Source organism: Staurois parvus, unplaced genomic scaffold, assembly GCF_062004578.1.
Source record: "Staurois parvus isolate SC_StPar_1 unplaced genomic scaffold, SC_StPar_1.0 ptg000014l, whole genome shotgun sequence".
Lineage (NCBI taxonomy): Eukaryota > Metazoa > Chordata > Amphibia > Anura > Ranidae > Staurois > Staurois parvus.
The window spans coordinates 6,905,266-6,932,882 of record NW_028317810.1 but is presented as its reverse complement, the minus strand read 5'-3'; positions in this window follow the sequence as shown (position 1 = coordinate 6,932,882).

Below are 27,617 nucleotides of genomic sequence, written 5' to 3'. Positions count from 1 at the left end.
GAACTGTCAGAAATAGACTATTTCTGACAGTTCTGGGACTGTCCTTCCATACAGCGGTTGAAACATTGTATGTATTTGTTTCCATAAATGGATCCATTTATGGAAACAAATACATACAATGTTTCAACCGCTGTATGGAAGGACAGTCCCAGAACTGTCACTAATAGTCTATTTCTGACAGTTCCATGACATTCCCTCCATACAGCGGTTGAAACAGCTGTATGGAGTGATTGTCCCAGAACTGTCAGAAATAGTCTATTTCTGACAGTTCTGGGACATTCACTCCATACAGCTGTTTCAACCGCTGTATGGAGGGAATGTCATGGAACTGTCAGAAATAGACTATTAATGACAGTTCTGGGACTGTCCTTCTATACAGCGGTTGAAACATTGTATGTATTTGTTTTCCTGAAATTCGACTCGAATTCCGGTTCGCCTGGTTCGATTCGCTCATCTCTAATTATTTCCCCCAAAAAATTGCATTTAAAAAAACTGCTACGTAAATACCGCGGGACTTAAAAAATTGTAACACCCACCATTTTATTCTCTAGAGCCTATGCAAATAAAATATTTTTAATGTTTGGGGGTTTTAAGTAGTTCTCTACTAAAAAAATTATGCTTTTTACATGTAGGAAAGAAATGTCAGTATTGGCCTGCGTGGAAAGAGGTAACGTCCATATGCATCATTTCAAGCTTCAAGCCCTGATCACCCAAAGGTTTGCAGGAAAGTCTTACTACCTAACCTGTAAAGCGAAGCTTACCATCTCAGTGTCCCTTGTGTCTGCACTACCACCCAGATTAGAAGCCCCTTGGCAGCTAGGTAGTTGTTTTGCAACTCTCGCCCAATTAGTATGTTTTTCTTTCAGCATGGGTACTTACTGCTTGCCTGGAACCCTTCACGTGTCTCCACTGCATCTCTCTCAACATGGGGTCTCCTCACACACGGGGGAGCTCTTCCCCCTTCACTCTATTGGCCCAAGCCTGTCAGCTGACTTTCTTCTCCAGACTGTTTCCGCTTCCTGACATGGCATCTGTAGCTGAGAACACAGGTGGGTGGTCCGCTGTGTTGACATGGAAGACAACACTAGATAAACTGCAGCCCCCCCAGAGTGGCACAACACCGGCTGTCCACGCAGCAACCAATTTATTTGGGCCTGCCGTCCAGGCCCCTTGGGATGCCCTGGCCCCCCTACATATGCATCGGCTGTCCCCCCCCCTTGATGGCAGCCCTGAATGTAGCCACCCCCTGGACAGGTAGTGGATGATTGCCAGTGTTACCAGGTGAAAATAAAGAATGTAACAAAGAATAAAAAACTAATGCAGCCACTGCATCTAAGGACTGGTAGGCTGCAATGTATTAATTTTTTTTTATATTTTTAAATAAGCCACCCATAATTGGCAGTCAAGGCATATGCAGCAAGAAAAATGTAACCTTCTCCTTCTGAAAAACTACCAAACTCACTTTATGCATTTACTGTATATTCTTCCAATTACATTACTGTAGAGGTTTGTATGTGGGACTACTAGAACAGAATATGCAACTATTGTAGTTAGTATAGTATAGTTAGTGCTGCTAAAGCTGAACTCCAGACACAACAACTAATTTAAATATAACATTCAATAGCCCCAAAGGATATAAACCATCCTTGTGTGCACCAAATGCCTTTACAAACCCGAATATCACCTTATAAAAGTAGCAGTAACATGATGATTGTGCTGCACATAGCCTGTGCAGAAAACAAAAAAGTGGGAGGGGATCACCAGGCCCACCCACTACAGGCCACCTGCAGAAAACTACAGGAGGGGTGGAGACAAGACCAGTCACCCAGCACAAGGAGAGAGAGCAGCAATGACTGGTCTTTATTACAGGGTGATCCTGCACAGAGGCAAAGTTTCACATTGGATTACTGCATAGATCTGGAAGAAATACACAAAGTGCACCAAGATTCAAGTAAGAATACACATGACTCTTGGCTCAAACACTTGTTTTTAGCAGTCCCCGACCACCCATTTGAGACCTAAGAGTTTAGATGTACTTTTATGAAACTGAAAGACCCATATAAACAGACCTGCTCTACTTGGGTTAGATAGAAGATAACAAACCTTTTTCTAGCTGCAATCATATGATTCTCCTTACATGACTCCTATAGTAACTATACAAAGAAGTCACTGACTGACTACACAAAGTCTTTAAGTGTGTTTCATTAACCAAAAATTATACTGATGTGAGAAACCTGGTAGAACTCATATAGGTCATTGCTCTACACATGAAATCATTGAATAGGATGCAATTTATTCTTTGTATAAATTGTTCTTTGGAGGCCAAACCTTTAGTCAAAGGGTTCTCATTCCTAGGCATATTGTAAATAAAATAATAACCCATCAATTTTATTTAGGAGTATGGGATTAATTAAAGACACTTCCTTAAATTATATTCAACAGAGCTACATATGTTCTGTACAGTTCCTTAGTGATAAAGGTGCTAAAAGTATTTACTATATTATTGTTTATTATTAATACCACTACTATTATGTTTTCCAGTTAGTATTGCCTTTCTTTCCCACTTGCAATGGTTTTAGAACACTCCAGATTATACACAATTGATTAACCCAGTACCAGTTATAGGATTTAAGGTGTAAAGAGACATTGATCATATATTCTATTTGTACTGATATTGAGCACTTTGCCATTTCTTATTTATGCCTTAGGTTATTGACTGTTCAATTTTCCACGGTAATCATCACATACCAGTTCATTTTTTATGTAGACAAAATACCTATAGGACTTCTTTCTTTTGTGATCACATAACATGTCAATATTCTGAATTATTTAGTCTTGTTTTGTTAACAACAGTATTTATTAGCTTTGTCAGTCTGGTAAATAAAATTACAGTTATTACATAATTATTCATTTAGCTAGTAGTTATTTAAATATATAATGTTTTCTACATGGATAGATGAAATAGTGAAAACACCACATGAAACAGGAGTCTAATTCTGAAGTGCTAAATCAGAATGACAAACAACTTCAAAGGAGAATCATATTAGATTGAGTGCCAGTTAGCAGTATGCGTGAACACTAAAAGGTATATCACTTGCCACTTTGATGTGCATGTTTCCAAGCAAACATGAAGCGGCTATAAGAATTTCTAAGCGATGGTTAATTGGTTCCTTTACTGCTAGTGCATCAGTTAAAAAACTGCATTGATGTGGAAAAGGGAATTGCCCAAAAAATAATGAATATATATTTCTTACTTGGTCATTCAGCAAAAATGAATTGTGGTTACAAGTTTAAACTCACTGACAGACAGAAGTATTGCTCAGTTCTGGGACACTTGGATTGAAATGTTATGAGGCTTGTAGCATTCCATGTGTAGCACCTTCTTCTGGTTCGGTTACTAAGTAGATTTAGTTTTTGGCTCCATTGTAGTGAATGGAGCAGTGATTGCTTCTGTAGGTCTGCTCAGGGTTTCCCGAGATGAGAGTTTGATTACTTCCCCCTGCCTCTGGGAGAAGTTTGGAGAATATAGGACAGGGAGATTTAAATGATCAGTTACATATTTATCATGACCCAGCTAATCCCTGAAAGGAGGCATTCAAAACATGGTAGGGGAGGTAATAAATGTGCAGGGGTCTAGAGGGTCTAGGGGTCTTTTCCCTCCGGGAGGGTTTCAGTTCTCCTGATGGGGGGCTGTTTCCCCTGGAGGCAGCTCCATTAAGACAAGAAACTGCACTCTGGGCCTTATCAGCTGCTGGGTTGAGGGCCTGGGGAAGATTGACTGAAGATTACATTTGTTGGAGGGCACTGCACTGAAGTCTTGGGTCTGGAGAAGAATTATTTTTATCTCCGTCACCGAGCATCTACCTGTGGCTGCTGGGTGGCAGACAGCTCCTGCGACATTGTGCATAAAGACCTCGCTGTGGACTGGTAATACTGGAAGTGCCAGAAGGGAAGTAAGTGCCAGAGGATGCTATATGAACTGGGCCTGCTCCAATAAAGTCCTAGATATACTGACCATTCCATGTTACCTCCAGGAAAAGTGGCTGTTAGAAGATTAATGAGAAGTCTGTCTATCTAATTTTTGCTATTGTTCATTTTGGAAAATCCTGTAACTGAAAATCCCTCTCCTGATGAATTTCTTCAGCAATAAATCTTAAAAAGAAATCCAGTAGGCTGAGCTTTAATTGCCCATGGTTGTGGGACTGTTTGTGTGACTGGCTGCCTTTGTACTATTCAGAAGAACCTGGGCATATTCTCAGCGGTCCATTCAGAGGTAAGCACTATACATGACAAAAAGTGAGTGAGACTGTATTTGTAATCCATTTATCATTTCTTCTTTTTACCTTTTCTCTTTCTTGTCTTTAGTATCTTTCCCATTGCTGCAGCTTTCCCTTAGAACTGAACCATTAGTTCTCTGACCAATTGAATGATCTATGACAGTGGTGGGCAACCTTTTTTTTCAACTGAGCCAAATCTCGCCAAAACCACGATTGAAATTTATTTTGAGAGCCACATTTTTAAAACTGAAAATACATCCCCCATATAGTAATTCATCCCCCATAGTAATTCATCCCCCATAGTAATTCATCCCCCATAGTAATTCATCCCCCATATAGTAATTCATCCCCCATAGTAATTCATCCCCCATATAGTAATTCATCCCCCATAGTAATTCATCCCCCATATAGTAATTCATCCCCCATAGTAATTCATCCCCCATATAGTAATTCATCCCCCATAGTAATTCATCCCCCATAGTAATTCATCCCCCATATAGTAATTCATCCCCCATAGTAATTCATCCCCCATATAGTAATTCATCCCCCATAGTAATTCATCCCCCATATAGTAATTCATCCCCCATAGTAATTCATCCCCCATATAGTAATTCATCCTCTTATAGTAATTCATCCCCCATAGTAATTCACCCCCCATATAGTAATTCATCCCCCATAGTAATTCATCCCCCATATAGTAATTCATCCCCCATAGTAATTAATCCCCCATATAGTAATTCATCCCCCATAGTAATTCATCCCCCATAGTAATTCATCCCCCATATAGTAATTCATCCCCCATAGTAATTAATCCCCCATAGTAATTCATCCCCCATATAGTAATTCATCCCCCCTATAGTAATTCATCCCCCCTATAGTAATTCATTCCCCATATTGTGTCAATTCACTTACCTTTGCTCCGCACGTTCCTCTCGCCGTGTTCCCGCGCCGTTCCGGTCTTCAGGGCGGACTGTGAGAGGAGAGGAGTTCGTCATGCTGCCCCGCCTACATCCTGACAGCCAATGTTTGCCACGCTCCGCGGGCCGGATTAAAAGGTCCGCCGGGCCGTAGTTTGCCCATTGCTGGGCTAGCTGCAGAGTCCTGACTTTTGGGGCGGCCGTCCGAGAGGAGGGAGGGGAGCGGGCGCCCGGCACACAGAAGAGCCGCATTAAAGTGTGTAAAGAGCCACATGTGGCTCGCGAGCCGCGGCTTGCCGACCACTGATCTATGATCATAGAAGCAATAGCACAGCTTCTATCAATGGAGAATGCAGGCATAAAAGGCAGGCATAGTAAAGTACTCTTGACAAGTTCAAATGACAGGTCCCTCGGTGGGGCGGATCAGAGGAGGAAGATTTCTACTAATTCACATTAATAGTAAGTAATGTTCCCTGTGATTTTTTTTTATTTTTTTTTACTAAACTTAAAGTCCAGCTTGAGCACAGATTTAAAAATGTGAGCCCCTAGCAGGAGCACAAAATACAAGAGCATCTCCAGCTGCTAAACTCAGCGGTGTTGTGCTCTGTACACTCACCAATTCAGTGATTGGCACCGCTTTTTTTCTAGGTTGAAAGACACCCAGCATCATTCAAACCACCATAATTTACCAAAAATGCATAAAAAATGCACCTTAAACACAAAGCACCTATGCACATTGCACAGATGTGAGCTTGGCATAAAGATTTTTTTTACAGTTAGGGTCCTTTCACACGGGTGTTCAACGGACATCCATGTATTTCTATAGTCTAGTGGATGTAAGCAGATTATCATGTGTTTACATCCGTTAATTTCCGCATCCGTTAACATCCGTTTTTTTGAACAGCGGAAAACCCTATTTTTCTTCCAGAAAAAAACTGGAACGGATGGAAAATGGATGTAAACGGATGAAAAACAGATGTAAATTGGATGAAAATGGATGTAAATGAACATACGGTCTGTTTTTGCAGCTGTTTTTGCATTGGTAAATGATGTAAAAAATGGATGTAAACTAATGAAAAACGGATGAAAAATGGATGTACATGTATGAAAAACTGATGTAAACTGATAAAAAACTGATGTGAAATGATCTGTTTTTCTTTGAAAAAACATAACTGAACTGATGAAAAAAATGGAACGCTTGTGTGAAAGGACCCTTACTTCAGAAGGGCAGCAAAGTGGTTTTGAGGACCTAAGCCCAGAGTTGGGCTTTACACCCAAAAAATTATTTTTTGGAATTTTTTGCAGTGATATTAAAAGTTTTCTTAGGATCAAATCTCCTTTTATTATTGGCCTTACAAAGTTGTAACTGCAAGGTGAGTATAAATGGGTTGGTGGATGCACTTTTACCCTGAATGGACAAAGTGGCAGAGTATTTTTAATTACCGGTACATTATAGAATATATAATCCGCAAAATTATTAGCTGATTTTATGCTAAAGAATTGTGAAGGAAAATGCAGCTTCCAGTGGAAATATTAGGATGGACGTATAAGAATTACTAAAATTTCCTAGAACCAAAAATGTACCAAAGATTGTAAAATATATAAATATTAAATGTAATGCTTTTCTATATAGTAAATTGGCACACTTTGTCACCACTTGTGATATAAAGTGCATATGCTAAATCACTGTTATTAACAAATAATGTACAAAAGTAATATTCCAAATAAGTATATAAAATCATTCTAAAGGTCTTTTTTTTATCACAAGATAAAGTGTCCCTAATACAAGATTAGTAACCGAGTCAGTCAAGAACTTTCTGTGTCCAGGCCAAAATTGTCCTTCCTAGTTTTCATTCACATGGGCACTGAAGCCTTTATACTGTGAACTGGTCATTTTTTTTCAGTGTCTCTAATTTCCCGGTGCTGTGTGTAGGTGTTCCATTCATTTCTATTGGGAATCAGCAGCTGCACAGACACAGCCATCCATCCTAATATGACAGGCATGCTGTTTTGGATGAGCGGCCACAAACTTGGGGTCACTCACCCACACCTGCATACCTGTCACATTAGGTAATTCTAATAAACAACATGCTTGGGGGATACCTTAAAGCTATCCATGTAATTACAGAATGTTATAACTCTCAGGGACAACATTAATGACAACAGATTCTGGCATTGCATAAATTGCACATCTAATCATTTACTTTACACTTACGAATTTGCTTGGTTTACATACAACAGCAGCAGCAGCCTAGTATAATTGAGATTTGTAGTAGGTAGTGTTTTTTTGAGTTGAAGTAATTAGCCTAAATTGAGCGTTGGAAGCAGCAGGGCCAGTACAGCAAAAAATCTTTCATAACATATATATATCCACTATATTGCCAGAAGTATTGGGATGCCTGCCTTTACACACACATGAACTTTAATGGCATCCCAGTCTTCATCCTTAGGGTTCAATACTGAGTTGGCCCACCCTTTGCAGCTATAACAGCTTTAACTTTTCTGGGAAGGCTGTCCACAAGATTTAGGAGTGTGTCTATGGGAATGTTTGACCATTCTTCCAGAAACGCATTTGTGAGGTCAGGCACTAATGTCGGACTAGAAGGCCTGGCTTGCAGTCTCCGCTCTAATTCATCCCAAAGGTGTTCTATTGGGTTGAGGTCAGGACTCTGTGCAGGCCAGTCAAGTTCCTACACCCAAAACTCTCTCATCCATGTCTTTATGGACCTTGCTGTGTGCATTGGTGTAAACTCATGTTGGAACAGAAAGGCGCCATCCCCATACTGTTCCCACAAAGTTGGGAGCTTGAAATTGCCCAAAATGTCTTGGTATGCTGATGCCTTAAGAGTTCTCTTGACTGGAACTAAGAGGCCAAGCCCAACCCTTGAAGAACAACTCACACCATAATCCCCCTCCACCAAACTCTACACTTGGCACAATGCAGTCAGGCAAGTACCATTCTCCTGCCAAACCCAGACACGCCCATCAGATTGCCAGACAGAGAAGTGTGATTCATCACCCAAGAGTTCAGTGACGGCATGCTTTACACCACTGTATCCGACACTCTGCATTGCACTTGGTGATGTAAGGCTTGGATGCAGCTACTTGGCAATGGAAATCCATTCCATGAAGCTCTCTACACGCTGTTGTTGTGCTAATCTGAAGGCCACATGAATTTTCGGACCTTTAGCTAATGACTCTGCAGATAGTTGGCGATTTCTGCGCACTTCAGCATGCACTGACCCCACTGTCATTTTACATGGCCTACCACTTGGTAGATGAGTTGCTCCCACTTTGTCGTAATATCACTAACATGGAATATTTAGTAGCAAGGAAATTTCACGGATGGACAGGTGGCAACCTATCACGGTACCACGCTTGAACTCACTGAGCTCCTGAGAGCAACCCACTCTTTCACAAATGTTTGTAGAAGCAGTCTGCATGCCTAGGTGCTTGATTTTCTACACCTGTGGCCATGGAGCTGACTGAAACACCTGAATCCAATGATTTGGAGGGGTGTCCTAATACTTTTGGCAATATAGTGTGTGTATATACAGTCATGGCCGAAATTGTTGGCACCCTTGATATTTTTCCTGAAAATCAAGTATTTCACACAAAAAAGGTATTGCATTAACACATGTTTTGCTATACACATGTTTATTCCCTTTGTATGTATTGGAACAAATATAAAACAGAGGCAGAAAAGCAAATATGACATAATGTCACACAAAACCCCAAAAATGGGCTGGACAAAAGTATTGGCACCCTTAACTTAATATTTGGTTGCACACCCTTTGGAAAACATAACTGAAATCAGTCGCTTCCTATAACCATCAATAAGCTTCTGACACCTCTCACCCGGAATTTTGGACCACTCTTCCTTTGCAAACAGCTCCAGGTCTCTCTTATTGGAAGGACACCTTTTCCCAACAGCAATTTTAAGATCTCTCCACAGGTGTTCAATGGGATTTAGATCTGGGCTCATTGCTGGCCACTTCAGAACTCTCCAGCGCTTCTTTGCCATCCATTTCTGAGTGCTTTTTGACGTATGTTTGGGGTCATTGTCCTGCTGGAAGACCCAGGATCTTGGACGCAAACCCAGCTTTCTGACACTGGGCCCTACAGTGCGACCCAAAATCCTTTGGTAATCCTCAGATTTCATGATGCCTTGCACACAGTCAAGGCACCCAGTGCCAGAGGCAGCAAAACAACCCCAAAACATCATTGAACCTCCACCATATTTTACCGTAGGTACTGTGTTTTGTTCTTTGTAGGCCTCATTCCGTTTTCGGTAAACAGTAGAATGATGTGCTTTACCGAAAAGCTCTATCTTGGTCTCATCTGTCCACAAGACGTTTTCCCAGAAGGCTTTTGGCTTACTCAAGTACATTTTGGCAAACTGTAGTCTTGCTTTTTTATGTCTCTGTGTCAGCAGTGGGGTCCTCCTGGGTCTCCTGCCATAGCGTTTCATTTCATTTAAATGTCGACGGATAGTTCGCGCTGACACTGATGCTCCCTGAGCCTGCAGGACAGCTTGAATGTCTTTGGAACATGTTTGGGGCTGCTTATCCACCATCCGGACTATTCTGCGTTGCAATCTTTCATCAATTTTCCTCATCCGTCCACGACCAGGGAGATTAGCTACAGTGCCATGGGTTGCAAACTTCTTGATAATGTTGCGCACTGTGGACAAAGGCAAATCTAGTTCTCTGGAGATGGACTTGTAACCTTGAGATTGTTGATATTTTGCCACAATTTTGGTTCTCAGGTCCTCAGACAGTTCTCGTCTCCTCTTTCTGTTGTCCATGCTTAGTGTGGCACAGACAGACACACAATGCAAAGGTTAAGTGAACGTCTCTCCTTTTTATCTGCTTTCAGGTGTGATTTCTATATTGCCCACACCTGTTACTTGCCCCAGGTGAGTTTACAGGAGCATCACATGCTTGTAACATTCTTATTTATCCGCAGTTGTGAAAGGGTGCCAATACTTTTGTCCAGCCCATTTTTGGAGGTTTGTGTGACATTATGTCGAATTTGCTTTCTTTCCTCCCTTTTTTTGTTTTGTCCCAATACACACAAAGGGAATAAACATGTGTATAGCAAAACATGTGTTAATGCAATACGTTTCGTGAGAAATACATGATTTCCTGGAGAAATATCAAGGGTGCCAACAATTTCGGCCATGACTGTATGTGTGTGTATATGTATATATATATATATATATATATATATATATTGCCAAGCAGAGGCAGAACAAGCCATGGAGCATAGCTCATTGTGATCGTATATTTAGTACCACACTGTATTGTGTTGTGTTGAAGTTGTTATACTGAGCAAGAAACAAAATCACAATGCCAATGTTTCAGATACAAAGAAAAACTTGCACACAGTAGCTGAAAAGCATGCATGCACTTCAATTAGGGCCCAAGGCACCAATGTAAGAGGAAGAGATGAGTCAATTTTTTTCCAAAGAAAAACAATTACAGTATGATGTTCCAAACACGGCAGACATAAACGTTGTAGAGAGTGCTGCCCAATAGGCAAGGTATTGTACTTGGTCACTGTGTCATAGGAAGAGATGAAGCTATTTTATTTAGACTAAAAAAAAAGTTGATTATGTTACAGTCAAGAACCAAAAGTATTGTGCAGACACACAGCACACCATGTAAGTGTTTTTACAGGTCCTCAATGCAAGGCAGAGACTAGATAGATTTGGTGTTTTTTCAGAGCCATGAGCCAGAAAAATGGAACTGACTAGCTGGACAGTATGTATTTCTTATTTACTAAGATTCTATGTCAGATGTTACATGATATGTGATACACAAATCACAATGCTGTCTTTTCTCAGACAGTAGATAGTAGACCTAAACAATTACAAATATTTGATGCAGATTTCTTCAAGCCTTTTTGCTATTCCACTATTCCAGAGGGAGAGAGTAGGCAGATTACATGTAAAAAATTAGAGCTATTTTCTAAGCTGGAAGACTGAAAAATGGAACACTTTTAAAAGACACCTTTTAAGCCTTTATTGGATAACACCATAGCAGCAAATGTTCAGACCTAAAACAGCTCATTCCTAGTTTCCGTCATTGTGTATAAAATATGTAAGAAAAGTCTAAAGAATGTTTGTGCAAGCTCTCCTCTTTCATGTAGCATGTTTGAGGTTATTGCACTTTCCTATGGTAGATTCAAATTTGCCTACAATGGACAGTTCCTCCTTTATGTTTGTTTCATCAATCTAGTTCCTATTCAAAATCAGAAACTACAACAGAATCATGCACGGCTTCTACTTTTCATTACATTCTCTGGTTATTTACCCTATATTTTCCAACTGACCCTTGCAGGTGAATAGCCGCCTTGGTAACATCAGACATTCTGGCATTTTAATTCCTTGGAGCACCTGAGTACCAGCATACACATAAAAATTGTCTTTAAAAAATTATTGTTAAAAAAGTGGTTGTTAAAGATAAAGCTGTGTAACAAAAATATATACAAACACAAAAAGCTACCTACCAAAATATTAACCAGGTGATACAGAACACCTGCCTTTTAAATAAATTCTCACCACAACTCTCCAATAAATGTTGAGATGTAAGGAAGACAAGAGGATGATGCTTCATGTTTGGTGGACGTGCTCCAAGATTCACAATTTTGGAAGACTGTGCATAAAATCATTCTAGAAGTCACCTCTAATGACATTACATTTTCCCCTGCCTAATACCTTCTTCACTTTACCTCCATTTGTAAGAACTGCTACCTTAAGTCTTTAGCAATGTTTATGATAAACGCTGCCAGAGAATGCACTCCCTGCCATTGGCATTCAACTAACGTTCTGACTTTAGAATAAATAAAGTGGAAGAAATACAGGAATTTGTTAGTATCTCTTAGGATATAATCTCTAAATTCTCTAAGACTTGGTATTACTGGTCACATTATAAAACAACCAAGACATACACAGATAGATTCTAGGAAATTATTCCAAATCAAACTCAGTTTTTGGGTACTAAGCTTTTTAAGCTGTCTACTTCATTCTTATATGCCTCTTTAGCCCACCCCATCATTCTCAGTGGAATAATTAGTCTTTTCCTTAAGGCTGAAGTTTCAGATAATTCTCCTTTTAGCTGATCCCGCTTTTTGTGGAGAGGAGAAAAGAGGCTGCTGACCTATCCTCAGTACTTCTGCCATTCTCGAGTCTCTATCTTCCTTTCTCTCACAACCCTATTCCCCCCTCCCCTTTTTTTCTCTCTTTTCCTCCTGCTCCTTATAAGTTCATGTGCATTTTTTTACTGGCCTCAGTCTTCACATAATTACTCTTGATTTTGTTCAGGATTTCCTTATACGGATTTACTGTTGCCTCTTTTCTTTATTGTACACTTACCAATTAGTTGATTGATATCTCTTGTATAACAGGATTTCTCCAAGTTCATGCTATGTTAAAGTGGAATTCCACTCTGCTTATTTGCCTCCTCCTCTCCTCCCACTTCCTGCTCAGTTCGCCATGGTGAAGTGAGCCGGAAGTTTGGCTCCTTCCTCCCTCCCACAGTCTCCTCTGAACTTTCACAGGTCCCAGAAGACTGCTGGACCAATTAGGAGGCATAGCGTGACTCTCGCATGCACAGTGGGCACAAGGCTGTGAAGCTGCAAACTGTCACAGCCTGGTGCCAACAGTTGAGATGCCGGAGCCATGGAGGACAGAAGGGGAGAAGGGACAGCGCAGGTGAGAACATTGCTAGACTCTGGGACAGGTAAGTGTGTGTTTATTAAAAGTCATCATCTACAGTTTTTGTAGCTGCTGACTTTTAATAAGCACAAAAATGGCTGGAACTCCACTTTAAGCTACTTGTTACTATATTCTACTGTTAATATCTGGAGCGGACTCTTTTTTCAAGTCTACGTATGTTATTTTCCATATCTTGACAATGTATACCTAGTTTTGTATTTTGCCTTCTCAATAACGCTTTATGAAATAAACAAACACATTTTTCACATCATGTTCTACAATCATTCTTTGATATTTATTGTTATGACTGTGTAATGCTTTCCTGGAGTCAGTGGCCATCTTCCCAGAGCCTTCCCAGGAGCATCATGATTCTCCAGTTCTGTATTTTTATGGTTTAGGATAACTAGGATTGGGAAGCAGCAGCTGAGACTAGGTAATGATGTTGGCCATGAAGGAGACACAAGGAGAATGGGATGAGTTAGATACCTGAGAGCACTTGTGAAGAGAACCCAGTATGCCCACATAACAACAAAAGTGAGAGCCCTTAGAAGGCCATAGGTGTACAGTCTTCACCAGAGCTCTTGAAGGTGGAGGTGAGTTTGGCTGCAGGTGATGTCCAGGTTGTGCTCTCCTGGGCAAGTGGGTACTGGGAACTGAATGTGTGTGCTAGAGAGAGTCCCTTGCAGTGCTGCAGTGCAGGACTTACCCATCAGTGAGTAACACAGTCCAAGCAGGCAGGAGTGCAGAAACACACAAAGCCACTGGGAATAGGTGGAGGTGCACAGAATCACAGGGGGTAACTGGAAGCAGGTGGCAAGCAATGGTGCATGGAATCACTGAAGCAGGTTGTGGACAAGGAGCTCAAAGTAGTTAGTAACTCTCATGAACTTCCTAATTAAGCCATGTCTTTGCCAGATAATTATGCACTGCTCCAGCCCATATCTTGTTCTTTGTGCTCCTGTTGTTGTCTGTATCTCTACTACCACTCATTGCCAATCTTTGGCTTGTTCTTAAACTATGCTTTCGCTTGACCTCAACTTACAAACACTTGTTAATGACCTTTGGCTTGTTTACCGACTATGCTTCTGCTTGATCCCTACCTGCTACATCTGCTACAGCATCCCAGCTTGCCCACCTCCTGGTGGAGTACTTCTGGGGATCGCAAGCTGTCATTAGTGTTAAGCAAATACCATCACCACCAACTGGAACTCTGGTTAAGACCAGTTAGTTCTTAGACCCTGTGCCTCAGGAAGGCTTGCATCAACCACCAGGGGGACCTGCACGTGTCATCCTGCTGGTTTTATATGAGCCCTTCCAGCGCTATAGCTACTGGCCTCTGAGCCTGACCCCTGACCATGACTATAAATTTTCACCTTCCTTACTGTTCTTTCAGCAATATTTAGACAAGGAATTTGTTTCTAAAATAATTTTCTGTAGCTCTTTAGCTCTAGGCTATAGTCACTAGGGGCCCAAGACACTTTAAAGAAAGAGAGCGAGAGAGAAAGTGAGAGAGCCCTAAATATTGGTCAGTTTACACACAGTATATAAAGGCCTGTGAACAGCTGACACTAATAACAAGGTCTGCCCACCAGGTAAGATGTGAAATGAAGTATTTACCCCACCCAAAATGTCACAAAGCCTTCAGCCTCCAAGACCAAGGACAATCTGTAAAGTGGAGCACATTGTGTTTGAAAAACCATCAGCATTTCCTTATGGGATGCTTGGCCTATGTTCTACATAAAATTTGAAGTCCCTTACATTGTTTTCTTTGCTTCAAGTTATCCACTGCAGTGGAGAATGGTCTGTAATAAATGGGAACTGTCTGCCCAAAGAGATAATACAACAATGATTCTAGAATCCAAATATTGAATAGTTCCTCTCTGCAGGCTTAGTTTCCAGCTGACGTATGCTACTGGATTTTCTTCCCCAGGCTGCTCCCAGGTCAACATCAGAGTTTGTACAAGAAAATCTTACGGATGTTAACACTGGTCCCTTACACAATACTGTATTCAACTCTTGAAACACTCTTTGCCTCTTCATTCCATTCATAGAAACTGCTATCGCTGTGAAGGAATGTCAGTGTTGCTAGTAGTATCAGAGGTGACTGAGAATTTCCTGCTCTGGCGTAGGATAGGGTTTGTAGTGCACTTTATGGAATATTTTGTATTTGCAAGACTAGCACTGTCCAATTCACTTGCAGGAACAGCTTTTCCAGCATCTTCGTTCTTTGTTTTGTTCACGTACTGTATATGATCTGGAGAACAGTCAACAGTGGACACTGCATGGATATTAATGTGTAAATCATTACACTGGAAGATTAGATGTGGATATTATTTCCTCCATCAGCTCATCCCCACACAGCTATTACCTTTTTTATCATTCAACCCTTCCTCTTAGATTGTAAGCTCTAACAAGCAGGACCCTCTGTTTCCTCTTGTACCAAATTGTATTATAACTGTTATGTCTACCTTCATTTTGTAAGTGCAAACTGTTGGTGCTATATAAATCCTGTATAATAATAATAATATTGGACACTGTATGGGCACATTTTTAAGCCCAATTTATTTGTGCATGTTTGCATGGTTGTTATTATTTCTGATTATTAATACATGACGATATATATTAGATATTTATGTAATAGCGCTGCACAGGAATGAGGGAAAAGCTTTTTTTTTAGTATGACTTTACATATTACAACAAAGTCTTGACCTAATTGTATCTTAGCTGAGAATTCCTTTAGTGAGTCACCATCAATGGTGAAGGGCCTAAAAATCCATCTGTGTTATCCTCACCTGTGCTGATGGAAGTATATCTCTTTCTTTGTAAGCTGGTGTCAAGTGTCAAGAGTTTCCTTCAACCCACTAAACAGACTATCCTTCTGTCATCCCCTAGGGATCTTGCCAACTTTCTCTCCTTTAAAGAGGTGACCTGATGCCTTCAAAGACTGTTTAAGGATGTCAAGTCCAAGATATCAAGGACTTAACTGGACAGCATTATCTGTTTCATTTATGCTGTTAAATATAATTGAGTAAGAGGTTTGACATCTTGTGCATTTCTTGACTTGAAGATGGGGTTTCAAGAACTATCTACATTCTTTTACAGACTTATGCTCTTACATTTGTATGATTGCATGTTTTTTTTCTTGTGTATTTTTTTCAGACTCAAGGACCATTCATCTGTTATGGACTAAATTTGTGTTATTGTTAATAGTGAAAAATAATGATTTTAGATGTGGATTATTCTTGAACACTTGTGGTAACTTAGTATTACTACTGCTTGTTATTTATATGCTTATTAAGAGTATAATCCAGATCCCCTGTGTGTTGGGGCTAGTTAGTTTAATCCTTAGATAGACCCCCCTCCCTTCTTCTATATGTTCCCTTAGTAAGTTTCCAGCCTTCATAGAAGTAATAAGACTAATAAGATTAGTGTTGATTTATGCTTCAAATGAGCAGTGAACATCCCATGAACTGCATTTTAACAAGTAAAACTATGCTGGATTAAACTGGCGTGTCTTATTGGAGAGATGAGCTGTCTGTGGAGGGTGCTTATTCAGCAGGTGGCCATATTGGCCAGATGGGCCTTGGTCAAAATAGGTATGTCAGTCCATACAGCAGTGCTGAAAACAGAACAGAGACACTTGCAAACAGATACTAAGACAAGGGGGGTCTAGCTACAGGAACACTAAGAATTTCTGGGTCACTAGGAGTCTCTCAGAATGTAAAACACTGGTAATATAGGGGTCACTTGGAATCTTCTCAGGAAGCCAGGGACACAAGAGAGCACACATTGGGGGACACTAGGGATCTTCTCTGCTTGGAAACAATAGGGGACATTAGGAATCTTCTACACTAGGAAACACTGGGGAACACACAAAATTTAAATATGTTACATACACTTCCCTTGTTCACATTCCATAGGCTCATGTACATGGGGCAATTGGCAACCACATGTCCCAGGCCTTGGCACTGCTAGCACCTAATATGTCTCTGTCTGTCTTTCCTTTGGGGTTAGGAGGTCATTCATATATGGCACCCATGAGTATCTCATGCCCTTGCTTACAGAAGATCTATTATTAAAACAAGGGTTAGAAAGCACTTAGAGACATGGGACTAAGTATTGAATGCACTTTGTCCCATGGGGGACAGAACTGTAAAATACACATTTTAATGATAGGTCTTCTTTGAAGCTTACTTATACCTTCCATATAAAAGAAACAGTCTTATCCGAGACTGGTGTTTTCTTGTTGGTGCTTGAAGGCAGATCCTGAAGATGGTCATCAGTAGCAGTATGTTGCTCCACAAGTAACACTAGCTCATCCACATTCTAGGGGTATATATATATATATATATATATATATATATATATATATATACACAGTGGGGATCAAAAGTTTGGGCACCCCAGCTAAAAATTTGTATTAATGTGCATAAAGAAGCCAAGGAAAGATGGAAAAATCTCCAAAAGGCATCAAATTACAGATTAGACATTCTTATAATATGTCAACAAAAGTTAGATTTTATTTCCATCATTTACACTTTCAAAATAACAGAAAACAAAAAAATGGCATCTGCAAAAGTTTGGGCACCCTGCAGAATTTATAGCATGCACTGCCCCCTTTGCAAAGCTGAGACCTGCCAGTGTCATGGATTGTTCTCAATCATCATCTGGGAAGACCAGATGATGTCAATCTCAAAGGTTTTAAATGCCCAGACTCATCTGACCCAACAATCAGCACCATGGGTTCTTCTAAGCAGTTGTCTAGAAAACTGAAACTGAAAATAATTGACGCTCACAAAGCTGGAGAAGTCTATAAGAAGATAGGAAAGTGTTTTCAGATGTCAACATCCTCTGTTCAGAATGTAATTAAGAAATGTCAGTCATCAGGAACAGTGGAAGTTAAAGCAAGATCTGGAAGACCAAGAAAAATATCAGACAGAACAGCTCGCAGGATTGTGAGAAAAACAATTCAAAACCCACGTTTGACTGCACGATCCCTCCAGAAAGATCTGGCAGACACTGGAGTTGTGGTACACTATTCCACTATAAAGAGATACTTGTACAAATATGGTCATCATGGAAGAGTCATCAGAAGAAAACCTCTTCTACGTCCTCACCACAAAAATCATCGTTTGAACTTTGCAAATGAACATATAGACAAGCCTGATGCATTTTGGAAACAAGTTCTGTGGACCGATGAGGTTAAAATTGAACTTTTTGGCCGGAATGAGCAAAGGTACGTTTGGAGAAGAAGGGGCACAGAATTTAATGAAAAGAACCTCTGTCCAGCATGGGGTTGGATCAATCATGCTTTGGGGTTGTGTTGCAGCCAGTGGCACAGGGAACATCTCACGAGTAGAAGGAAAAATGGATTCAATAAAATTTCAGCAAATTTTGGATGGTAACTTGATGCCATCTGTGAAAAAGCTGAAGTTAAAGAGAGGATGGCTTCTACAAATGGATAATGATCCTAAACACACCTCGAAATCCACTGGGGATTACATCAAGAGGCGTAAACTGAAGGTTTTGCCATGGCCTTCACAATCTCCTGACCTCAACATAATTGAAAATCTATGGATAGACCTTAAACGAGCAGTGCATGACAGACAGCCCAGAAATCTCAAAGAACTAGAAGACTTTTGTAAGGAAGAATGGGCAAAGATACCTCAAACAAAAATTGAAAGACTCTTGGCTGGCTACAAAAAGCGTTTACAAGCTGTGATACTTGCCAAAGGGGGCAGTACAAGATATTAACTCTGCAGGGTGCCCAAACTTTTGCAGACGCCATTTTTGGGTTTTCTGATATTTTGAAAGTGTAAATGATGGAAATAAAATCTCTTTTGTTGACATATTATAAGAATGTCTAATCTATAATTTGATGCCTTTTGGAGATTTTTCCATCTTTCCTTGGCTTCTTTATGCACGTTAATACAAATTTTTAGCTGGGGTGCCCAAACTTTCGATCCCCACTGTGTATATATATATATATATATATGTGTGTAAAATGTACCACTATATCTTAACAGGCAAATCTCTGGCAAAGCATTTTCAGGCAAATAACTATACAATCTGTGCGGACATGTGTACCTCTGCTTGCAATAACTTATCTGTAACATGGGAGAAGTCATACAACAGAGACCTTGTGGGTTTCCTGTGTCATATTTTCATGTGAAGACATGCTGCACTTGGGCAATCGTGATAACCCTGAGCATATCTAGGATTTCTCCTATGAGCCTAGGATATTCTTTGGGAGCCTGGGGATGTAAGTCAGAGTAGGCCTTTTGGAGCTTCCCTAAAATGTGTTATCACATCAGCCAACTGCTCTTCGTGTAGCTTCCCATGTTCAAAGATGACAAGGTAGTCTTCCACATCATTTTCCAGCCTTCAGCTTAATCTCTAACAGGGCCTAACAGGATCTGCTGCTTTCCCTTTAAGGAGACCTGATAGGCTGCAGTTGGCTGTATCATCTTCTTCGCTACTAAGTAGTTTTGCAGGTTTTCATTTACCAGTATGAGCTGTTTTTCAAACTTCTCCATTTTGCTCAACAATAGGTGTGTCATGGTCAGGGGTCAGGCTCGGAGACCAGTAGCTATAGCAATAGAGAGGCTTCCACTGACCAGAAGGATAGGTAGACAAGTAGGTCAACCTGGCAGATGGCGCATGCTCACCCAAGGCATGGGGGTCTAAGCACTCACAGCTCCTGATGGTGGAGATGGGTTTTTCTGCAAATGAGTACCAGGTCATGGCCCTCAGGATAACCCCACCAAGATGTGAGCAAGCCAGGGTCCAGTAGCAGATATAGCAGGTAGGGATCAAGCAGTAGACTAGTTAGTAAATGAGCCAAAGGTCGGTAACAAGTGACTGTAGGTTCAGATCAAGTGGAAGTGTAGTTGAGAAATGAGCCAAAGGTCAATAATGAATGGATGCCAGTTGGGGTCAAGCAGAACCACTATGCATTCCTAAGTTTTTATAAAGCTAAAAAAAGTTTTTCTTTGTTTTGGATTAAGGGGAAAAAGTGTTGAAATAATCACAGGCTTTTACAGCTTGGTACTGTAGATAGAGGATTTGAAATTGGATTTGCTCCTTAGCATGAAGATAAATCCATGCTGCTCTCTAATATGAGGGGACCTCAGGTACTTTTGGTGGACAATCAAAGGTCTAGGGAGAACAAGAATACCACAGTTATCTTTTTTCAACCTGATGTAACAACAAAGGTTAAGATGTTTAAATGCATTTATTTATTCACAGCTGTTCAAAGTCTTTTGATTTTTCAGGCAAAATATGTGAACTTTGGACTCCCAAACCTTTAGTGTAGCACTTTTGTTCTCTACACTGTGTAGTGTTTTTCTGTCAGTGTCCCAGTTAGGGAGATTCAGTATAACTTTCCTGGTGTCTGGTCACTGCCATTGGAACAGAAAGTGCCAAGAAATCCAATATTTTACAGCTGTCAATAGAGCTGGGATAGAATTAAAATATTGCAATAAGAATACCAATTCCCGTGACAACTATCTAAAAGGGAGTTTTCCCTTGTTTTGTAGAGATTCTCCTTACTTCCTTTTTGTCAGGGCAGGGCTGTGGAACGGACAGGTAGGCCTAGTGGCAGGGTAACGCACTGGCTGACGACAACCACCACCAACAGACTGAAGTCCCTCAGGGCGCGGAGTCTAAGTCCCAGGCTGCCCTTCACCAGGGCCCCTGATGGTGGGGATGGACTTGACGCAACCAGGGACCAGGTCGCGACCCCCGAGACACCCCAGCTGCGGTAATGGCCGCCGCCAATGGCGTGTAGCTGGTGAGAATGACAATAGCGTAGTCAGACAAGCCGGGTCAATAACAACGGGACAAAACAGTACAGAACAGTAGACAGAGAATCACAGGTCACGGGCCGGGTTCAGCAACGGAAGGTCAGATCAAAGGGAAACACAGAGAATGGTCTTAGTCACAAGCCGAGTCAGAATACCAGAAGAGTCACGAGCGTATACACAGAGCTGTAGCAAGACAAAGACACAAGACACAAGTGCAAAGAGCATGTGCAGATCCCAGGCTTATATGTACTCAGCCACACCCCTCTGGGGGATGGACCTCAGAGACCTGAAGGCATAAAAGATTCCCATCATGCTCAGCAGAAATCCAAGATGGATGCTAGCACATGGAGTAACATAACCTCTGGGAAAAGGTAGGACCTTGACAGTACCTCCTCCTCAAGGGCCCCTCCCCCTCCGCGGCTCAACAAAAGGTTTCTGAGGAAAGCGGGTATGAAACGCGCGGAGGAGGGCAGGAGCATGGACATCCGCGGAAGGAACCCAGGAACGCTCCTCGGGACCATAACCGCGCCAATGAACCAGGAACTGTAATCGGCCACGCACCAATCGAGAGTCCAGGATCCGGCTCACTTCATACTCCTCATGACCGTCAACCCGAATGGGACGGGGCCGAGGCAGAGAGGTAGTGAAGCGATTGCAGATCAGAGGTTTCAACAGTGATACATGAAAGATATTGGAGATCCGCATCCCAGGTGGAAGGGCAAGGGCATAGGCCACCGGATTCACCTTGCGGAGAATGCGAAAAGGACCGACAAAACGGGGAGCTAGTTTGGGTGTGGGCACCCGAAGATTGAGGTTACGAGTAGACAACCACACCCGATCGCCGACCTGGTATGAAGGAGCGGGCAACCGTCTGCGATCAGCCTGGAACTTCTGACGCTGAGCCGAGTCCCTCAAAGCCCTCTGGATCTGCCCCCATGAAGAACGCAGGGCAGCAAGATGGTTCTCCACAGCCGGAATGTCCTGTGGTGAGAACCTCTCAGGTAATACCGCGGGTTGGTACCCATAGTTGGCCATGAAGGGGGACATCCCGGAGGAGGAGTTGACCGCTGAAGTTCCTGGCAAACTCTGCCCAAGGCAGGAGATCGGCCCAATCGTCCTGATGGTCCGAGATATAACACCGAAGGAATTGTTCTAAGGCCTGATTGGAACGCTCCGCAGCCCCATTGGACTGCGGGTGGTAGGCTGAAGAAAAGGAGAGACTAATGCCCAACTGGGAGCAGAAGGCGCGCCAGAATCTGGACACGAACTGACTCCCGCGGTCCGAGACAATCACCTTGGGCAACCCATGCAGGCGAAAAATCTCCCTGGAAAAGACCGTGGCCAGTTCTTGCGCTGTTGGTAATTTCCTGAGTGGAATACAATGGCACATTTTGGAAAAACGATCGACGACCATGAGGATGACCGTATGGCCCCGAGACACAGGGAGGTCTACAATAAAGTCCATGCCCTGGTGTGACCAAGGACGCTCCCCATTGGGAATGGGTTGCAGAAGACCCATTGGAAGATGCCGTGGAGATTTATTCTGGGCACAGATCGAACATGCTGCTACATAAGAGGCGATGTCGGCACGGAGAGTTGGCCACCAGAACAACCGAGAGACGACCCAAGACAACTGGTTCCTCCCCGGATGCCCGGCAGTTTTGGAGTTATGGTAGGTATGCAGCAGACGGGTGCGCAACCCCTCGGGTACAAAACATCTACCCTCCGGTCTCTCGGGAGGAGCGTCAGTTTGAGCCGCCAAAATCTGTTCCCCAAGGGGAGAAGTCAGACTGGTACGAATGGCAGCCAGGATATGATCCGGAGGTATGACCGAGGTTGGCTCAGAGTCCTCCCTGGACAACTCAGAGTATTGCCGCGATAATGCATCAGCCCTGACATTCTTGGAACCAGGCAAATAGGAGACCACATAGTTGAACCGCGACAAGAACAAGGCCCATCTGGCCTGATGGGGTGTCAATCTTTTGGCCTCCGAAAGATAAGTCAGGTTCTTATGATCGGTAAGAATGAGGACCGGAACTGCGGAGCCCTCGAGCAGGTGACTCCATTCCTTGATAGCCAGAATGATTGCCAACAACTCCCTATCTCCAATCTGGTAGTTGCACTCTGCAGAGGAAAGCTTCCTGGAGTAGAACCCACAGGGAAGTAGGGGTCCATCGGGCGACCGACGTTGAGACAGGTGAGTGCCTACTCCCGTCTCGGATGCATCAACCTCAAGGACGAAGGGCAATCCAGGATTGGGATGAGACAGTATCGGAGCCGAAGCGAAGGCGGATTTCAGAGCCTCAAAAGCTACGATGGCCTCGGATGGCCACTCGTGAGGATTGCTGCCCTTCTTGGTTAGGTTTGAGAGAGGTTTTGCCAGCGTGGAGAAGTTCCTGATGAACTTCCGATAGTAGTTGGCAAAACCCAAAAAGCGCTGAATGGGCCGAAGACCATTGGGACGAGGCCACTGCAGAACTGCCGAAACCTTCTGAGGGTCCATGGAGAATCCCTCCGCAGAAATGATGTAGCCTAAAAAGGCAACTTGGGATCGATGGAATTCGCATTTCTCAAGTTTACAAAAAAGTTTGTTCTCACGTAATCGTTGCAGCTCCTGCTTGACATCCTGGATATGGGACTCCATGGAGGCAGAGTAAACCAGGATGTCATCCAAGTAAACTACCACGCACTGCTGCAACAAGTCACGAAGGACATCATTTATGAATTCCTGAAAAACTGCGGGCGCGTTACACAACCCGAAGGGCATCACCGGTATTCGTAGTGCCCGGTTCTGGTGTTAAACGCGGTCTTCCACTCATCCCCCTGTTTGATCCGTACGAGGTTGTACGCCGCCCTAAGGTCAAGTTTGGTAAAGACTGTTGCCCCCTTAAGGCGGTCGAACAACTCAGTAATCAAGGGAATCGGGTATGCATTCTTAGTGGTGATTCGATTGAGACCCCTATAATCGATGCAAGGCCTCAATTCACCACCCTTCTTCTTTACAAAGAAAAAGCCCGCTCCTGCTGGGGAAGTAGACTTACAAATGTGCCCCCGGGAAAGCACATCCGCAACGTACTCCTCCATGGCCTTATTCTCCGCAACCGAGAGAGGATACACCCTGCCACGCGGAGGAGTGGCACCGGGTTGCAAGGATATGGCGCAGTCGTAAGGACGATGAGCAGGTAAGGCACCAGCGCGTACCTTATCAAACACGTCCTGGTACTCCCCATAATCAGTGGGCAACGCAGAGTCTGAGGAGGCACACAACACCTTAACCGGCCCACGGATGCACCCGGCCCCACACTGTGGAGACCATGAGAGAATCTCGGCAGTTTGCCAATTGAAGGTTGGATTGTGCATCTGGAGCCAGGGATACCCCAAAACCACCGAATAGTGCGGAGAAGAAATCACCTGGAAACAGGCCAACTCCCTGTGAACAGCCCCAATAGCTACTTCAACTGGCATAGTCTCGTGGGTAACCTGCGGTGGTTGCAGGGGCCTGCCATCTATCGCCTCGAGAACCAATGGGGTAACTCAAGCCTGCAGGGGAATGGAGTGCTGGGCAGCAAACGAGCTGTCCATAAACAACCCGCCAGCCCCAGAATCTACCAACGCCTGGGCCATCACCGAGCCCTCCGCCCAAGAGAGGACAACGGTGATCAGTGGCTTATCTCTGCGGAACGCCGGGGACGAGGAGACTCCACCCAAGATCTGTCCCCGACAGGATCTCAGGTGCGACCGTTTCCCGGACGGACCGGACAGGACTGCCGAAAGTGCCCACCAAGACCACAGTACAGGCAGCGACCCTCCCGACGCCGAGCGGCCCGCTCTCCCTCGGAAAGGCGAGCAAACCCCAGCTGCATGGGCTCACCACCAGACAATCTATCCCCAGGAGGCGTGGGAGGAGAGGGAGGAATGGGTGGGATAGAAAACGCAGGTGCCAGTCGATTGGAAGGCCTCCGCAGGCGTTCCTTGAGTGAAGGCCTCTCCCTGAGCCTGGTATAAATCAGGATCAGGAAGGAAATTAGTGCTTCCAGCTCCACAGGCAATTCCTTGGCTGCGATCTCGTCCTTCAATGCATCAGAAAGACCCTGAGAAAACGCAGCCACCAGAGCCTCATTGTTCCAACCCACCTCTGCTGCCAGGGTACGAAACTCTATGGCGTACTTGGCCACGGTCCGTGAACCCTGATGCATAGACATGAGCAGCTTGGCAGCCAAGGCGGAGCGAGCCGGTACATCGAATACCCTACGGAAGGCATCGACAAAACCGGAAAACTCGTGAATCACTGGGTCATTCCTCTCCCATAAGGGATTCGCCCAGGCCAAGGCCTTGTCTGAGAGTAGTGAGATGAGGAAACCCACCTTTGACCTCTCAGTCGGAAAAGCGTAGGGGATTAATTCAAAGTAAATCCCCACCTGGTTAAGGAACCCACGACACTGACTCGGCTCACCCCCAAAGCGCTGTGGAAGAGGGGCTGAACCGGTCATACCTCTGGACACCGCGGGTGCCGCATCAGCCGCGGCGGTAGGCACAGCAAGCGGAACAGCAGCGGGAGCGACCACCGGAGTGACAACCGGCCTAATAACACCAGGAGTAAGGTGCGCGGTGCGTGCCAGCAGAGTTTGCAACGCCTGAGCGAACTGATCCAACAGGAGATCCTGTTGATCCAGTCTGGCGACCAACATTGGAAGTGAAGGTGTACCTGCACCGTCAGGATTCATGGCACTTGTGTAATGTCAGGGCAGGGCTGTGGAACGGACAGGTAGGCCTAGTGGCAGGGTAACGCACTGGCTGACGAAAACCACCACCAACAGACTGAAGTCCCTCAGGGCGCGGAGTCTAAGTCCCAGGCTGCCCTTCACCAGGGCCCCTGATGGTGGGGATGGACTTGACGCAACCAGGGACCAGGTCGCGGCCCCCAAAACACCCCAGCTGCGGTAATGGCCGCCGCCAATGGCGTGTAGCTGGTGAGAATGACAATAGCGTAGTCAGACAAGCCGGGTCAATAACAACGGGACAAAACAGTACAGAACAGTAGACAGAGAATCACAGGTCACGGGCCGGGTTCAGCAACGGAAGGTCAGATCAAAGGGAAACACAGAGAATGGTCTTAGTCACAAGCCGAGTCAGAATACCAGAAGAGTCACGAGCGTATACACAGAGCTGTAGCAAGACAAAGACACAAGACACAAGTGCAAAGAGCATGTGCAGATCCCAGGCTTATATGTACTCAGCCACACCCCTCTGGGGGATGGACCTCAGAGACCTGAAGGCATAAAAGATTCCCATCATGCTCAGCAGAAATCCAAGATGGATGCTAGCACATGGAGTAACATAACCTTTGGGAAAAGGTAGGACCTTGACACTTTTTTTTGTCAAGAACAGGAAGTTCAGGTAAAGCTCTCCAATGGGACACAGACAGCAAATAAAAAATAGATTGATTGGTTTTAGCCATTCCCCATTCCAAACATAAAAAACCTTTGGCTTTCAATTTACTTTGACATTTAAAAGCCTCAAATTTATTTTTTGTGTATGCACCCTTTGTGATGTCTGGAGGATATTATAGTGAGCATATAAAATGATACTGGTTGGGATGACATACTGAACAAGAAGATGCAAGCAGTCTATGGATCTTTTAAACCTAAATTCTACTTTGATAAGGGGATCATTCATCCCCCTTAAGTATTATTTAATAAATATATGGAATGAGTCTTCCTCTTCCCGCCAAGTGTTGTTAAAGTAGGAACCGTTGTATACAGTTGCAAGAAAAAGTATGTGAACCCCTTGGGATTACGTGGAGTTTTGCATGATTTGGGCACAAAATGTGCTCTGAACGTCATCTAAGTCACAACAATAGAAGAACACAGTCTGCTGAACATAATACTACACAAACATTAGATGTTGCCATGGTTTAATTGCACATAACATGTAAACATTCACAGTGCAGGGAGGAAAAAGTATGTGAACCTTTGGACTTAATAACTGGTTGACCCTCCTTTGGCAGCAATAACCTCAACCAAACGTTTCCTGTAGTTGCAGATCAGACATGCACAACGATCTGGAGTAATTTTGGACCACTCCTCTTCACAAAACTGTTTCAGTGTAGCAATATTCTTGGGATGTCTGGTGTGAATCGCTCTCTTAAGGTCATGCCACAGCATTTCAATCGGGTTGAGGTCAGGACTCTGACTGGGCTACTCCAGAAGGCGTATTCTGTGCTGTTGCAGCCATTGTTTTGTTGAATTACTTGTATGCTTTGGGTCATTGTCCTGTTGCATCACCTATCCTCTGCGGAGCTTCAGTTGGCGGACAGATGGTCGTACGTTTTCCTGCAAAATGTCTTGATCAACTCTGGAATTCATTTTCCCATCAATGACAACAATCCGTCCAGACCCTGAGGCAGCAAAGCAGCCCCAAACCATGATGCTCCCTCCGCCATGTTTTACAGTGGGGATGAGGTTTTGATGTTGGTGTGCTGTGCCTTTTTTTCTCCACACATAGTGTTGTGTGTTCTTCCCAAACAACTCAATCTTGGTTTCATCTGTCCACAGTATATTTTGCCAGTAGTGCTGTGGAACATCCAGGTGCTCTTTTGCAAACTTCAAACGTGCTGCAATATTCTTTTTGGACAGCAATGGCTTCCTCCGTGGTGTCCTCCCATGTACTCCATTCTTGTTTAATGTTTTCCTTATTGTAGATGTGTCAACAAAAATGTTAGCATGTGCCAGAGATTTCTGTAGGTCTTTAGCTGACACTCTGGGATTCTTCTTTACCTCATGCAGCATTCTGCGCTGTGCTCTTGCAGTCATTTTTACAGGACGACCAAGCCTAGGGAGAGTAGCAACAGTGCTAAACTTTCTCCATTTGTAGACAGTCTGTCTTACCGTGGACACAT